Here is a 15712-nt window from a genome sequence, read left to right as displayed (position 1 = left end):
GAGGTTTGCACTGGCACAGCTTGCCATGTAAGAGCACATGAGCGGTGCTTGTTATGTCTCTGGCAAGGATGAAAACCTGATGCTTTAGTGGGAGGAAAAGCCATAATCCACTCTGAGTAAAACCTGAACCATGGTACAAAGGACAAAAAAAATTCTATCTATACCCTTGCAGGGAATCAGATTAATCCCCAAACATGGGATTTGATTACTTTAGTTTGAGGTTATCATTAAGAAAAAAAAAAACCTATACATTGCTAAAAATATCCACGTAGCACTCACTTCATGAAGAAATACGATTTGCTGAGCAAAAACAAATTACCGGCTTCTCAGCGTTAATCTTTGATAAACACGTGCTGGGTTTAAGAAACTGCCGTGGAGAGCAGAACTTTGTAAATTGAAAGAACCCATTCAACTCCGCAAGATGATTTTTTACCCCTTATTACTCCTTTCATGAGACACCTGGGGACATTGTTCGCATGCTGTTGACAGCTTTCACACCACTGCTTTTCCTCTTATCCTTACCCTTCCCTTCACCACTTGTCTCTGGGCGGCAATACACCAAATATAGCTATATTTGCAAGGGGTGCCAGCGCTGGCTCTTGGCCAACTGTTTGAAAGTAAATGGCCCTCTCCTGCTTCTGTTGTTTCTGCAGGATACAGCCCCGAGCCACCAGGCACTGGGTACCCTGGTACTTAACACCTGGGTGCTTTACTGCCGAGCATTCATGACTCTTGTTTTTAGCTACTATTTCACTACCAGGCAGAGCCACAGCCTCCTTACTGACAGTAGACTACATTCAAACACCATCTAAAATTTTAATCCTGGAGCCTTAAGTAAACACTGAGGCTCCTGCAAGCTAAATACACATGTAATTTTCTCTGCAGCCTTCCAAACCAGGGTTGTTGCATGGTCCAATAGATGCACAACTGTTCACACACAGCATTGGGAGGGGTGCCCAAGGAGAGGTATATATAAACTGGGGCTGGAAATACCAGCAGGACAATGTTCTTCTGACCCCAAAGCACATCTGTCATGACAGACGTACACAGAAATAGCAGCAACACCTTCTGTTGGTGCCACGAGGAGCCGCCACTCTCCTCGTTCCCCACCAGTGCCTGGGAAGCACAGCAGTGGGACTGCAGGGGAAAGCCTTCTGTTCCACAGCACAGCAAGGCTGGGGGAAGGCCCTACACCCCTACCTGCCACTCCCGGCAGGCGGTGTGGGCTGGCACCTCGCTGCTGCTCAAAGAGCAGAGGCCCAGCTGTCGGGACCATTTGGCACGAGAGTGATGAACTATGCAGCTCATGTTAAGAAAAGCCTATTATCCCAGTAATAGCTGAGCTGAGTGACCAGCTGATCACCTCTCATCTCTGCTGAGGGCTTGCTCCCAGTACTGACAGCAAGTGCTGTGCTGCTGGTCCCCACAGCTTGCTCGTTCCCTTCCCAGACAATCAGCTCTGTTTGCTTCCCTGCTGCCCCCACACACTTGTGGAGCCCCCCAGCTAGCACCGCCCAATTAATCCTCACTTGCAGCACAAATCCTCATCGAAGCCCTCCTTGCGTCTGACACCAGCCAGCATGTGTGTCCTGCACCAAGACCAGCTCGGCCCTGGGTATGCAGGCCAACAGCTCCTCAATGACCTGCCTGACAGCACCCATCTGCTGCTCATCCCTGCAACCATCCCTGGTGGGAAACAGGGTCCCTCCTTCTCATTCTGTGTTTGTTTGAGGCCTACCCAATTAGAAACCCAGGCTGGGATTTGGCTCTTGGGCACCAATGGCTAACAAAAATAACAGCAACAACAAACTTTTCTGCAAGAGGATTATCTGCGTGCAAATGCGACCTCTGTAATGTTACCAAGGTCAGGCAGACCAAGGCCAATCTGCTGCACGAGAATATAAATCAAAGCTGTCCAGGGACTGATTTCATTTACAAGGTTTGTAACCATTCTGGACAGAACAAATGTCACTTGCTTGCTTGAGCTCCTCCTCTTCCAGCCCGTGTCCACCGGCCCCTCCTGCCAGGCAACACCTCCTGACCTCCTTTGCTCTTGAAGCAAGGCTCCCTCCTAGCAAGCAAGCTGTGGCTGACATGGCAGGCAGTCACGCAAGGCCAATTTGCTTAAATTATGCAAAAAATCACCACAAGTGAGATTAGCACAGGGCCATGAGGAGAAGTTACCTGCCACTTAGAGCTCAGGTCACCATTAAGCAATAAATCCTACAACTTCTTCCCTATTGCATTTGTAGATCTGCAAAACAACCCAAGGAACGCATCTGTAGCAAGTCTTAGAGTCTGGGCACGGATCCTGTGAAATCACATGGTTTCCGTTGTGGAACTAAAAAGGCTTCTCCAAGAATGTGTGAAACACACAGCTGAAATCCTCCGCGCTCTCTGCCTGTTTGCGTGGCTAAGTTGAAGCTGCAGGTTGTGTTTCCTCAGCTGGCGGCTCTCGAAGCGCAGCCTGGCCTGCATGCTGAAGGAGAGGGTGCAGCCAGCAGGCTCCCTCAGGGTGAGCTCCATCCCCTCTCACAACAGGTTGCAGTCTGTGTGCCGGGCCCAGGGAAGAAGGAGCCCCGTGGCCACCTCCTCTCATCAGCCCAGCAGCCATCTTGCAGCCTGCCCAGTTGTGCCCATGGAGTCTGGGTGCCGGCACAAAACAGCTCCCTGTTCTGGGTGTTAGCTTTAGTTACCATAGCCAGACAATGCTGCCAGTGGCGTGGAAGGAAAAATTGCTGCAGCCAGCTGTGCCGTTCACAGTCGGGTGGTTTCTGTGCAGCTCCAAATGGCTGTGGAGGCAGTAGGCTGTTGTGGCCAAGGACAGGGTGATGGATGGCCTGCACGCACTGTCCAAGCGAGGAGAATGGCAGGAGTTCACTTCAGGGCTGTTAAAATGCTAATCTGAGTTACTTAACAAAGGCCGAACGGCACAGAAGAGTTTGGGAAATCAACACAACTTGTATGTTAGATATGCGAGCTGCAGCTCTGAGCTCTGTGGTTGCACCAATGTTTGGCTTTGGAAGTGGGACCATTCCAACAGCATTCCTGTTTGAAGGAGCTGAGCCCACTGTAAATACTGTCACACCACTGCCAGGAAAAGAGAGTGTGGCACGCAGAGCTCCTGGAAACAGCATCAGATGGGCAGTAGTACGATTTTTTGCTGCACGTCTCCTCCATGTGACATGGGAACAAATCAGAACCTACTTTCTTTTGAACTCAAGGCTGGCAGCTATTCACAGAACAAGTAACAACTTAATAAAATGGCTCAGACAAATTTTAACGGTAACTGCAGTAGCTTATCTGATGCATAAGAAAAGGCATCATCTGTTCTAGCAGCAGTTTTGACGAAAGCAACATTTGAACTGTTTTAATTACACACTGCTAAGACTGAAAATAACTTACACTACCCAATGCAAATAATATACCTTCCTTCTTTTCTTAATTACTTATGGAGCAGATTACTACCTTTTCCAATGGAAAGACATCTGATTTTTCTTAACTGGAATTATTGGTAGGTTTAACACACAAATATGTAATCAACCACCATCTCTATTCAGTAAGCAACACATACACACAGAGCATTCTCTGAAAAACACCAGAGTGCAACATAATTAAGCCCAACATAAGCTAGTATAAGCACAGAAGCTGCTCATACAGCCGCTCCCTTTGTCTCACAAAAGGCAGACCACAACCAGACGGGTCCCTGTCACATCACGCATATGACACCTGATGAGAACTGGCCACATCCACCCAGGATCTCTCCACTTGACTTCACATTTCTGCTTTTCAGAAGGAAGCACAACCAAAGCATTTCAACATTTCTACGGAAGCTCTGTGCAGCTAAATGGGCTTCATTCCACTTCAAGGGATGCTGAATCCTATGCTAAGTGCAATAATGTTTCTAAAACAATAAAAAGATAACCGTAATAACCAAGAGCTGCAGTTGGTGTGTGACTGGCTGTCAGATGAGTTATTACAAACACCTAACACATGCTCTGAAGGGAGCTTCTATGACTTCCTCTCTTTACCTCCATGTATCTCCCACGACAGGACCGATCAGATCGAAGACCCATTTAGTCAGAATTAATTGCGTATGTAATTAAGCATCCTATCTAACTGTGTGCTCCTCACAATTCTCCATCCAAGTCCCAGCAGTTCCCGGGGCTGAGTGCCGGCTGCAGCAGCAGAGCCCTTCAGGTGGCCCAGCAAAAGGGTGCGAGACGGGGCTGCAGGCACACAGCTGGTTGTGACAGGGCCACGGCTGTATTCCTGGCACACACTCCTGCATCACACAAAGCACTGTTAGATGATGTTATCTTTGTTCCATCTCAACCACAAATGAGAACAGGTACCAACAGAGTGGAGGATGCGGGGAGGAGGGTGTCTGCTCGCTGTAACTGAAGATGCAGATGGAAGCAAGCAGCCTGCTAAGCAAACCATTTTAGACCCCTGGGTTATGCTTTTTGGCTGTCCTCTTGGAGACCGAGCTACATAATTGAGAATAGTAATAAATTCCAACTGCAAACTTGCTCTTCCTGTTTTCGAAACAACTGAGTTTTATGTTGCTTAATATAAAAAATGTTAAAGTTCATGGTTATACAGAAAAAGAGTCAGAGCACTCCACTGCAATTTGTATTTATCTAAGCCAGAGTAAATGTTTGTACAGTATCTGCCAACACAACACAACGTGCCCATCGCTTACTACATTAAATGTGATTACATACGGCTTAATTTACTGAATAGTGACTTAAGCAGACTTTAGAGGTGCACAGAATTTTATACTGTGAATAAAGCAGGAAAAAAAAAAGTCCATTCTCTTCTGCCACAAAAGTGATCGCAGGGATTTACAATGAACTTCCTGTTGGACTTGGAAGGAAAGAACCTCAGAACGTCCTCTGTGAAAGTATCTGTATGTAAGAGCCGTACAGCAGCACTAAGAGAGAGCGGGAAGCTGTTCCCTCAAATTTATTTAAGTCAATTTACAAATGTTGGGAGAGAAACACAACCAGCTCGAGGCACAAAGGTACCCCCAGAAAGAGGCGCGTTTTCCTCAAAGGAAATAAGCACGGGAAGAATGCCACCCATTTACAGAGCCCTGAGCAGCATTCTAGAGGAAGTTTGCTGTAATTCCTGCACATTACGTGTGAAATGTGTGCGTGTGTACACGGAGAAGCCACAATACCATCTGTACAGCAAGCACCACATATGTGAGCACGATGAACCATCAGAGCTGCTGCTACGCTCAACAGCCAATGTATTCCAAGCCACGCACGCATCAAAATACAAATGGCTCTGCACAGCGGGCCGAGCTCTGCTCAGCTCCTCGCAGGGAAACGCTGTGCCACAAGCATCACCCTGACCTGAAGTGAGAAACAACTCCACGACGGGAAGAGCCACTAATTGCAGACCAGCACGGCGCTGTATTCATGTTAACAAGTGGGATACCCTCCGGAACGACAGGATTTTCAACATGCCAGCCTAAAGCACACTTAATTGCATTTTCCAGCTTACGAGACAAAACGCGATGGAAATCATCCGAAAAGAAAAGAAACAGAAAACAACCAAAAAGAAAATACCCCAAAAATCTTTAAAGCGCAGGGATAATATCCACCTGGAAATATCGGTGTGACCTTTAATATCCATCCGACGCTTACAAACAACAAAGCAGGCGTTCCCCGGAGCCCGCACGCCGCCGCCCGGCCGCTGCCCGCGGAGAGCTGCCCGCTCCCACACAAAGTTTCCCCGCTCCGCACCTGAGCGCCGCTTCCGCAGAAGCCGAGGACGGAGAGCGGTCGCCCCAGCCTCGAGCGGGGACGATTCAGAGCCGACTCTCGGGTTTGCTTCCCTCCGTAACAGATCGGAGACCGGAGCACAGCTCCCTCTGCCTCCCAGTGCCTGACAGCCGCCGGGAGCCCGTAAATCACCGCTCCCCGCCGAGACCCCGCCGCTAAGCGCCCGCTGCAGCTGCCCCAAGCTCCCGCGGCGACCTGCGGGGGACGGACCCGCGCCGCCACTCCGTCCCCTCGCCCCGTGCCCGTCTCGGTGCCCGTACCTGCCGCTGCCGCTGCCCGGGGCCGCCGCCCGCCGGCGGGGCTGCCTCCTGCGCCCGCTGCCCCCCGCCGGCCGCCCCATCCCGGCGCTCTGCTCGCTGCCCAGCCAGCGCGGGGGCGGCGCACCGCGCAGAGCCCACCCCTTCCCGCCTTCCTCCCGCCTTACTATTATTTTTTTTTTCTTCCCCCGTTTCTCTCTCGTTTTTCCCTTTTCCCCTCCCTTTAATGTGTTTGTTTTCACCCGCCCCTCGCCGCGCCCAGCCTCGCTCCGCCTCCGCGCAAAACCCGCGCCCCTCCGCCAACTCCCCGCCGCCCCGTCCCGCGCAGCCCTCACCGCCCCGGGGAGCGGCCAGGCGGCCCCCGGCCGGGCCCCGCGCAGAGCAGCGCCGTACGGGGGCGGCCCTACCCCGGTACCGGCCCCGGCGCCGCCCGGCCCCGGCCCCCGCCTCCGCCCGTCCCTGCCTCGGGCAGCGCCGGGCTCGCCCCGCTCACGCCGCTGCCCCCGGGCGGCCCCGCGGAGCTCCGCGCGATTAGCGCGCTCCGTCGACCCGGCTTCGCGGCTCGGGCGGCCCCAGCCGGGGGAACGGCTGTTGCAGGCGGCGGAGGGGCGGCCGGAGCGTGGCCAGCTCCGCGCCTCGACGCAGACGGTGCTTTCCTACTTCCAAAGCCATCGCTCGCAGTGCAATTTTGCAGCCTAATGAGACTCAATTTTGCAGATGAATACTTCGCGGGTGGTAGTGGGGGACGTCCTTGAAATGACATCCTTAAGTGCCCGTCCGAAATGCCTATATCTATTCCAGAAACAAAGGGCTGGATCCCAGACGTGAAGTCCGGGGAACAGCTGTCATACATTCATTGTTTTTTTTTTTTTTCTTTCTTCCCCACGTTAAACTCTAATTAATTAAAACTTAAAGTGCCACGAAATACTTCGGATGCCCCCGAAAGAAGATGAAAAGAAGAAGGATTACTCACCCAACTCTATCATATACGCTTTTTTTTTTTTTCTTTCTTTCTTTTTTTTTTTCTTTTTTAAACGGGGAAACAGAAGAATTCGGAGTAAAAGCAACAGAAACCGTGACTGAGGAGGGGTGGCAGTCACTCCCAGGCTGAACCCGGGCCCCTGCCCTGTGCCCCGTGGGCGATGAGTTGTGTGGCACCGGGCGGCACCGAGCGGAGCCTGCGGGCTCTGTGCTCCTCGCAGGGGGAGCGCTGCCTCTCGGGAACCGACTCCTCTGTGCGAGGGCGCCAGGATGCGGCCCATAGTAAATTCTCTTTAGAGATGGTGCCAACAAAATCTCTCAGCCATGGGAATAGGACGTTTTTGGCAAGTCCGTCCCTTGGCTGTCTCTCTCTGATGTTTCCTAGTGGTGACAGGCTAAAGGCGAGATCATTATGGGTTTCCTCGCAGCAAACACAGCGCTGCTATGTTGCACCCCAAGTGCCGCTGCCTTGTTAAAGGTGCAAAGACTTGATTTTCTCCTTCTCAGACACAGCCCTTGTCTAAGAGCACAGACATTTGCACGGCGCGTGAAAATGCTCTGATAGAGGCTATTCACTGCGTTGGGAATCAAACCATAACGCAAGGACAAAAAGGCTCAGAGCACAAATGTGACCACCCCTAAAAGAAGCACTTGGCTCCCAGAGCAGCTCTGTGCCTGTCCACGGGCAGTCACCCCAGGCTGGGGTCGGGGCTGCCGACCCACCCTGCGGGATCTCCCTTCCATTGCCCGTCCCAGCCACGGACTGTTGGAGGGCGTCCATACATCGAGGTGAGATGAATGCGATGCTGAGCATCCGATCACACTGCTGTATGGCAAAGGCCTTTGGTTTGAAGTACAGAGCTTTGGGATAGTCGAGCATAGACAGATCTATGCTGAAATATTAAAGATGGTGGTTTATTCCAGTTTCAAAACTTGCAGCATGGCTAGAGCCACTTTCTGTGGGGATTAAAAGTATGTGCACTTACAGAGGGTGCCGGCAGGGAATTATACAGCCACAGGTTTTTAAGCACCAATACATGCAGGCTCCTATTGATATGATAAACCATCAGTTACATGCGCCGCAAAGCTTCTTAAATCCTCATTGACACAACAGAGCACTATTGTGTCAATAGCGTGCAGATTAATGGGGCATTGTCAGCCCCTTTTAGGCCTTAACTTTCATTTATTCTAAAACTTGTTCTTCATTGTAACTCTTAACCTTTGGATTCTGCCAACACATTTCTTGTCACAAATATATTAATGGAATTAAAAGAAACCTGGCTTTTAAATGTTAATTACCCCTACAATGATTGATTTGTAAAAGAAGCACATCAGCGGAATCTAATAGCACAGTCACCACGAGAAGGACTGAGCGCAGAGCGGGGCCAGCAGCGCCCGAGCAGCGCCCGGCTCCGGCCGGACTGTCCCTGGGTACCGAACGGCAAGCACAGCGCTCACCGTACCCATCTCAGGGGTGTATCTTATGGATTATTCCTATTGTCTAAGGGATTTTTCACCCTCTAAGTGTTTTACAGACTTAAGCAACAGTCATGTTCACAAATTTGAAAATGTAAGCAGAATATTCAAAATTTACATATAGATAGAAGAACCACCATCTGTTAGAACAACAAATTGAGACTTTGCTTCATTAAAACACAGATAATATAAAACTAACGTGTGCTTAAAGCAGACATTTCATTCCACTTGAATTCCTCCATTGGGTTCATAGCCAAGGCTGAGCTGGGCTCAGGAAGCACAGCCGTTCGATGGCATCCCCGGTCACCAGGCAGCGGTGCGGTGGGAAGGGGCACGCTGCATGGTGTGGGGCAGCAGCTTGGGAAGGTCTGCTCCCATGGCACATCCCTAGGGTGAACCACGCAGGATGGCACGGCCGGGTTCCCTGGGCCTGTGCCAGAGCTCAGTGGGTGACTCAGCACACTACTGCAGGCGCGATGGCTCCTGAATGAAATTGAAACTTATATTTTGAGGACCTATTCATTTAAGCTATGTCATTTCCAATAAAAACAGCAAATGTCAGTTACAGAAGAATGGCCACATCACAGTAGTGGCAGGATGCAATGATGCCATATCGTAAGAGTCATTACATTTTAGCTAACTGTTTTCCTCCTCCCTCCTGTTTGGTCCCTCCAAAAGGCACCACATCGCAATACTGTGTATAGACATCTGCCCCCACAGAGCAGCGGACAGAGTAATTTACTGTGGGTTAGGCACTTCATTTCTGATGAATCAGATATGCACAGTTTTTATATTCACTGTCCTTAAATCTAAGCTGAAAGTGAGGCTGTTACGACTTACCTTGTCTGTAATTAATTTTGATAATAAAAGAGAACAGAATTTATTTATTGTGAGTGTATAAAGTTAGTTGGACAGTTTAAGATGCTATTCAATGAGTAATGCTCCCATTGCAGGGGTAAATATTGGTCTGCCTGATAATGTTGGTTTCTATTAACTACCCAAAAACGTTATGCTCATACAGCTCTGGTGCCTTAGTGCCTTTTCACTGTCAGGGGAGCCATTGCACACGGCAGGGTAAGCCTGTACTGTGTGTGAATGAATGCGGAACAATTTCCTAAGAAGCCAGCTTTTGTCTCTGCTGCTTGGTAAAGAATCCTTTGGATATTTTAGAACATAAATATGGAAAATATGAAGCTTGAGCTGTAATGTTTCACAGCATATCACCAGAAGGAGGCTGAAGCCACACCAGCTGAAGCTGGTAGCTTGTTACAGTCTTCTACTAATAACTTGCACAATGCAGAATTACACGGGAGTAACACTCGCCTCCGTTAGATGGATGCTTACTGCTTTAGCAGCCATCTCCACAAACACTTATTGTAGCTATTGCTCTGTTCGTGGCCACTTATTCACCTCCATCTCCCATGGTTTAGATTCCAAGAAGATGGATCTTTTATCTGCCTGGACAGCATTTAGATCCTACTCCATTCAGTCCCCCTAGCCCTTGTTGCATGGGAAATACAGGTGAAAGTGGAGCCAGCCGTTCTCCTTGCTTGAGTCTTGAGCTTGCTGCAGTATCAACACAAGTCAGAAGTGAGACATTTCAGAACGTTGTCGCTCATGATTTACACCAATTGGCTAAAAATAGCAAACTGCCAATGTCACGGGCCTGCGCTGTGTTGATACAGGCAAATGATTGGTAATAAGTCAAGTGCTGTATGAAGGTGGTAAGTGTAAGAAAAGATGTCATAATTTTATCTCCGCAAATAGTATCCAATTCAGGTAGCACACAAGCATATTTCTTTACAATGCTTAAAGAAAAGAAAATAATTTTCTCATATTTTCCAAATGACGTGAAACCTCCTCTTCCACCCTTGTCAGCTCTCAGTAAATTACAGGAGGTGCTTTTAAGCGATTAGCATTTGGTAAAATATAGGTAGACACAGAACAGTTTTACCACTTTCTTTTAGCATCTTTTTTGCGCACTGTGTTGAGAGTTGTTCTTAAAGTATTTCTGACTGTCAAAACCTCAATTTTTACATCATTGTTCACTCTGTTTTCTATCTTTCTAGCCTGCCTCCTTATTTAGGGGGATGTATAGAAGCCTCAGGTGGAACGCCTGTCAGTTTGGAGGCGTAGCAATGATGTTCTGCTAGCACTGATGGGCTGTGCACCCCAACTTGGCAACTTTATCCCAGCTCTGCACTGCATCAACATCTGCATACGCTTCTGCTCTTGTAATCTATCTTTCTGGCAGGTGGAAGAAATGGGTGTGCGCTGCAGTTCCGTGCCTACCCATGATCATCAGACATCAGTTTGCCTCATGGAGCATACAGAGCACTATGTTGGTACTGAGTATTTACAAGATAAATCTAATTGCTGCTCTCAGTTCTTACTTAGGCAAAAGTCTGACTGAAATTCAATCTGCTGGCTCTCCAGTTCCACCATATCCATTGGGAGGCAGAGGAGATATGCCAGTAATTGATAAAATAATTGGAAAATGAATAACTTTTTTCTGCCTTGGCAGCTCTGCATGGGTCAGCCCACAGGGCTCATGCAGGCTCTGCCCTGATAGATGCAGGGCAGTGAAGGCTGGAGCTCCTGCCCTGCTCTGGCTGTGGGGCTGCCAGAGGGAACACCGCACCAGCAAGGACAAGGCACAGCACAATGCTTCTAATGCGGTATCTTGCATATTTTACTACTTGAAATGTGCTTATAGTGAAATCTGGATGACTGGATGTCAAAGATAATAAAAGGGATTCGAGCAGGGAACAAAACTGGGCAGAGTCATGCTGTAAAACTGGTCTTTCCTGCCTGCAGGCTCTCCATCAGCCTTCACTTTGAAAAGCAAACTCTTTCAGGCCAACAATTCTGGCCATGTCACTTTCCTGCAGTGGTAAAATGTGACTAATTCCTGGCCTTTGCAAAAGAATAACCTTGTTAAAAACATCCCAGAGAGGGTTGGGCTGTACCAGGCAGGAAGCTGGGAATGGAGGAGCCCAAGTGAGGGCATTGCTGTGGTGCCTGCTGGGACCAGGTGCAACACAGCGCGTGCTGCTGGCTCCTCAGCCCCTGCAATGTCTCCAGCAATCACTGAGAGCAAGAAAACTTCCCTTTTCTTCCAGTGATTAGCTTTTCAGTTAGGTATATTTCATCACCTATCGTTTGATGGGGAATTCATTTCAAACATCTAAGGTAATATCAACAAAATACAGTAATTAGATTTAATGGCATACTTCCAAGATTAATAGGTGATCTTCCTCACAGCCTGCAATTTTAATTTCCAAAATTTCATTTGTCATACAGCTACTCAGTCAGTACAGATTCACCATCTGCAGTGTTTACCTACACTTCTCTGCACTGCCTTTTCCAGGCACAGACGGTTGAAAAGACACATTAGCAACAAATCTATGCCCACAGTATATAATCACAAGATGACAAGACACTTAATGTTATCTATATATAATTATATATAGCAAATTCTGCTACACAAAATCACTTTTCAATCCCATTTTAGGGGATTACCTAATCCTGTAATTGATTCTGTGTGATGAATCCCCCTTGTCCTATGGATATCCAGTGACCTTCAGAACAGAAACAGGCCCAAAAACATGCTATGATTTCACTGTTATTTATGTGTTAATTTCCAGATAATGTAGGATAGGAACAGATTATAATTTTATCGTTTTATTTAACTGACAGGGCTCAGGCTTTAAGTGTTTTATGTCTGGGCTCAGTTGACATGCTGCTCCCTGTCAGTAAGAATGACCAGAGGCGAGGTTAATGTTTTCTTTAAGGTAAATCAAATATTCCCTTAGAAATTTAGGCAATCCTGCAGGTTCTCAGACAGCTCAGAGCTACAGTAAAGTATTATCTACTGTAACTGTCACGTCCCCAAACTCGCAGTTAGTGGGTGAGGCAATTGCTTACTGGTTATAAATACCAGCAGATTCGTTTATCTATAGATTAGTATCGCATTACTCATGCCAGAGTCCATAAAATCCAACATGAACCAGCCTGGCTCCATACATCAACAATCACATCCTACACAAAGGTGAGTCCACAGGTATCAGCTGATGACGGCCATGAAAGTTTCAGTATTGCAGAAAACAAGCAATCAGGCACACGTGCATGTACAGACTCACACAGACACGTCCGCAGACGCACACAAACCTTGCTCCTTCGCTGTCCCACCAAATATAACTCCACGGATTAAGGCCTTAAATATGACCCTAAGAATGTAATCCAGTACAGCCTGAATCTCCCTTGGGCAAGCCTGAGGTGGCTCCTTGGGCTGCCACAGAAAGCAGCTGTCCAGCATAACCCTGACTCAGGAGCCAAAAACCTGCCTCATTTGGGTGACAGTAAAACAGTTGTAAAGGATCAGACAGACATTTTCCATGTTTGATGTAGGGGGTTGCTTAGAAAATAGCTAACGCCAGTAATCACTAAAGATAGAAAGATAAACAAACTGCTTGTAAATTTGTATCTGTTTGAACTCTGAAATAAAACCTTGCCACATTTCTCTGATGCATTCCTATCCAGAAGGAGCATAGACTCTCACCCTAGTTTTGAAAAAAGATGATCAAACTATTTACTTGTACCTCTGTAACACACACAGAAAGTCTACAGCCCACACACAATCAGTGATGACAGAAGCTGCTGCCTTTGGCATGCTAACTTGAGTTTCTGTTCAGTGTCTGCCCCCTGACATCTCGGTAGCTGACTAACCTAGAGTATTTTTGTTCTTGGGATATAGGTGTGTACCATTACTATTTGTTTTCCAACACTTCTAGCCTTACCTAACGTTACAATTTGTTTGAAGAGTGGCTCCTAGCTTTGGTGAACCCTGGTGTTACCTCCTATATGCTGGCTGTGGGCTCTGAGGTCCTTTCTGCTGAGTGGCTGAAGGGTTACAGAACCCTTACAGAAACCATCCGCAGAAGGTTTGCTCCTCTCTGTTCTGTGCTTTGTAGGTTACTGCAGAAGAAAAAAATCTACTTATGGAAAGTGATTGAGTACAAACAAGATAAAGCACTTGCTATTCTCTATATAACACGTCATGAAAGCTAAGAGGCAAAGGTGAGTGCAAGTGGCACTGATCATTTCAAATTGCTGCTGCACCTTTTCCCCAACAACATTTAAGATGGTGCACCGTGTCCTAGAGCCACTCCTCTTACTGAACATCTCAATGCTCTTCTTTGGGAGGTGCAAGACAAGAGAGTTTTCACCTTTGAGGTGACCATATGTGACAAGGAGATAGATGCCCATTCCATCTCCATGTTGTTTCAGTGACCGCAGTCTGCCAGCTGCTTGCACGACTGTGCATGTCAGCCTGCTAATCTTGAGTGATGCAAAGCTCCACGGAGTCTGGGGAAACACCATTGTCTGTGACAAGTCATGCAGCAAACAGTCATGCAAAGGAGCTGTCAGGGAGGAGGCTTGGTCTAGAAGAAGAGAGGTGTGTGTGGGGTCAAAAGTGCAGAAAGCAAAGGCAATGTAATGTAACAGTGGCACCCAGTATATATTACAAAATCTCCTATCTTCAGCTCATATTTGAAGAATTAACATAGCAAAAATACACAACAAAGACATAGCCAGTGATCATCAAGTTATCACAAAATCCTCTGGACAGTCCTTGACTTTGAAAAATAGGCTCAGGTAGGAATGCCTGCACTGTTACATAATATGGCTCAAAAGAGAAAAGTAAGCTATGACATCTCTGTTCTCAGCAAAGCACAGAGACTGCTCTATTGCCTCTGTTGCCTGGAGTGAGGCAGTCCTAGATGCTGTGGCTGTTAGCTACAGAACTCATCTCTTCTGTGTCTTTGTGGATAAGAGGAGGGCATGAAAAGTGATTCTCCATCTGGGAAGCAATGGAAGAAATAGCATTTGTGGCTCCAGCCAGTTTTCCAAGTCCTTTTATAGCTTTGAGTCTTTTTAATTAGTTGCATAATGAGGTGCCAGGACTTTAGCAGCCATGTTATAGAAAACAAATCATTTTCTAATAATGTCTCTACCGTCCAGTAGCCAAAGATAACTACAGGTTATTCTCAGCTTCCCTATCAAAAGCTGATTTAGAGATGGATATTTTATCTGAGTACTTCAGATGCTGCTTGAATAGTTTCCTGTGCTCAGAGGAATTTCAATGACTGACTGTTTATTTTGCTCATATGTACTCTGTATGCTGGTAGAGAATGTCTAGCTAGTCCTTTCCCTGTCATCTTTGGCCACATTCATTTATCAGACCAAGAGCTCAGCACTGAACCAGAGAAGGATGGAGAAGTATCCACCTCTCCAGGTAGCCTCACCATCCGAAACCACCCTCCATATGTCAGACAGGGGACCCAGCTGCATAGAGCACAGGTTTTGTTGGCACAATGACACCTGGCAAGTTCCCTTTCACTGCCTGAGGATCGAATACACCACCAGCGAGGACAGCTTTGTCCTGGTGGAGAAACGAAGGGAGTAGAGTTGTGGAAAGACAGTAAAGGTGGTGAGGAGAGAAAGCACTGTCCTGGTGCTCAGCCAGGTGATAGGGATAGGCCATGGTCAAACTCAGACACCCATCACTTGCGAGTGTTCCAGACCTGGGTTGGATGGGGCTCTGGGCAGCCTGATCTGGGGGATGACAAGTAGCCCACAGCAGGAGGCTATGCCTCTTTTGACATGTCCTGCGCTTGTCTGAGGTTCATTCCTGGCAGTGATGTGGCCATAGAATTATAGAATGGCTTTGATTGGAAGGGATCTTAAAGACAAAGAGCTGTAGGACATGTCAAAAGAGGCATGTTAAGCCATATTGCTCCTTACCTCAGTCCTAAACAAGTAGCTATCTGCAAGGTGGATCATATATCACTCCTGCACATCACTAATGTCATGGGGCTGATGTCAGGCTGACAATTTAGATTGAAAATCCTTCCTAGAAGGATCAGGATATTATGTGTACATGTGTTCCTGGGTTTGCTGGCCATCTGGACTGCTCTTAAAGCTGTGTGGTTTTACACCCTGCCCACGTGCCAGGCATCCTGTACCCAAAAAGTCACAAGGGAGAAGTGCACACATTACCTTGCTTTCTGGTCTACACCCCTTCTGGGAGTTCTGACTGCAAAGTCTATGTTTTCCCTGGGAGCTTCGCAACACTTTGAAAAATACCTGATGATGGAGAGCCTGATGATTTTTGTTGGGACTGCCTGAAGATCCCTCTTT

At 47.7% G+C, this 15712-nt stretch overlaps 1 protein-coding gene across 2 annotated transcripts in view; it reads right to left on the bottom strand.

Moving 5' to 3' along the window:
- SEMA6D (semaphorin 6D) overlaps positions 1 to 6407 on the bottom strand; it is a 30669-nt gene extending 24262 nt beyond the window's left edge. Inside the window, exon 1 of one of the 2 annotated variants that reach the window (XM_042875991.1) lies at positions 6388 to 6407. The gene's annotated coding sequence lies outside the window, so the exon portion shown is untranslated. Of the gene's footprint in view, positions 1 to 6055; positions 6093 to 6387 lie in introns of those variants that run through there. The other variant, XM_042875990.1, reaches the window with a different exon arrangement.
- Between the last annotated feature and the right edge of the window lie 9305 nt (positions 6408 to 15712).

Source organism: Lagopus leucura, unplaced genomic scaffold (genome assembly GCF_019238085.1).
Source record: "Lagopus leucura isolate 7727_CA_CO unplaced genomic scaffold, USGS_WTPT01 Super-Scaffold_100015, whole genome shotgun sequence".
NCBI lineage: Eukaryota > Metazoa > Chordata > Aves > Galliformes > Phasianidae > Lagopus > Lagopus leucura.
The sequence above is the reverse complement of the archived record's forward strand: the minus strand, read 5'-3'. Positions and strand labels throughout refer to the sequence as shown.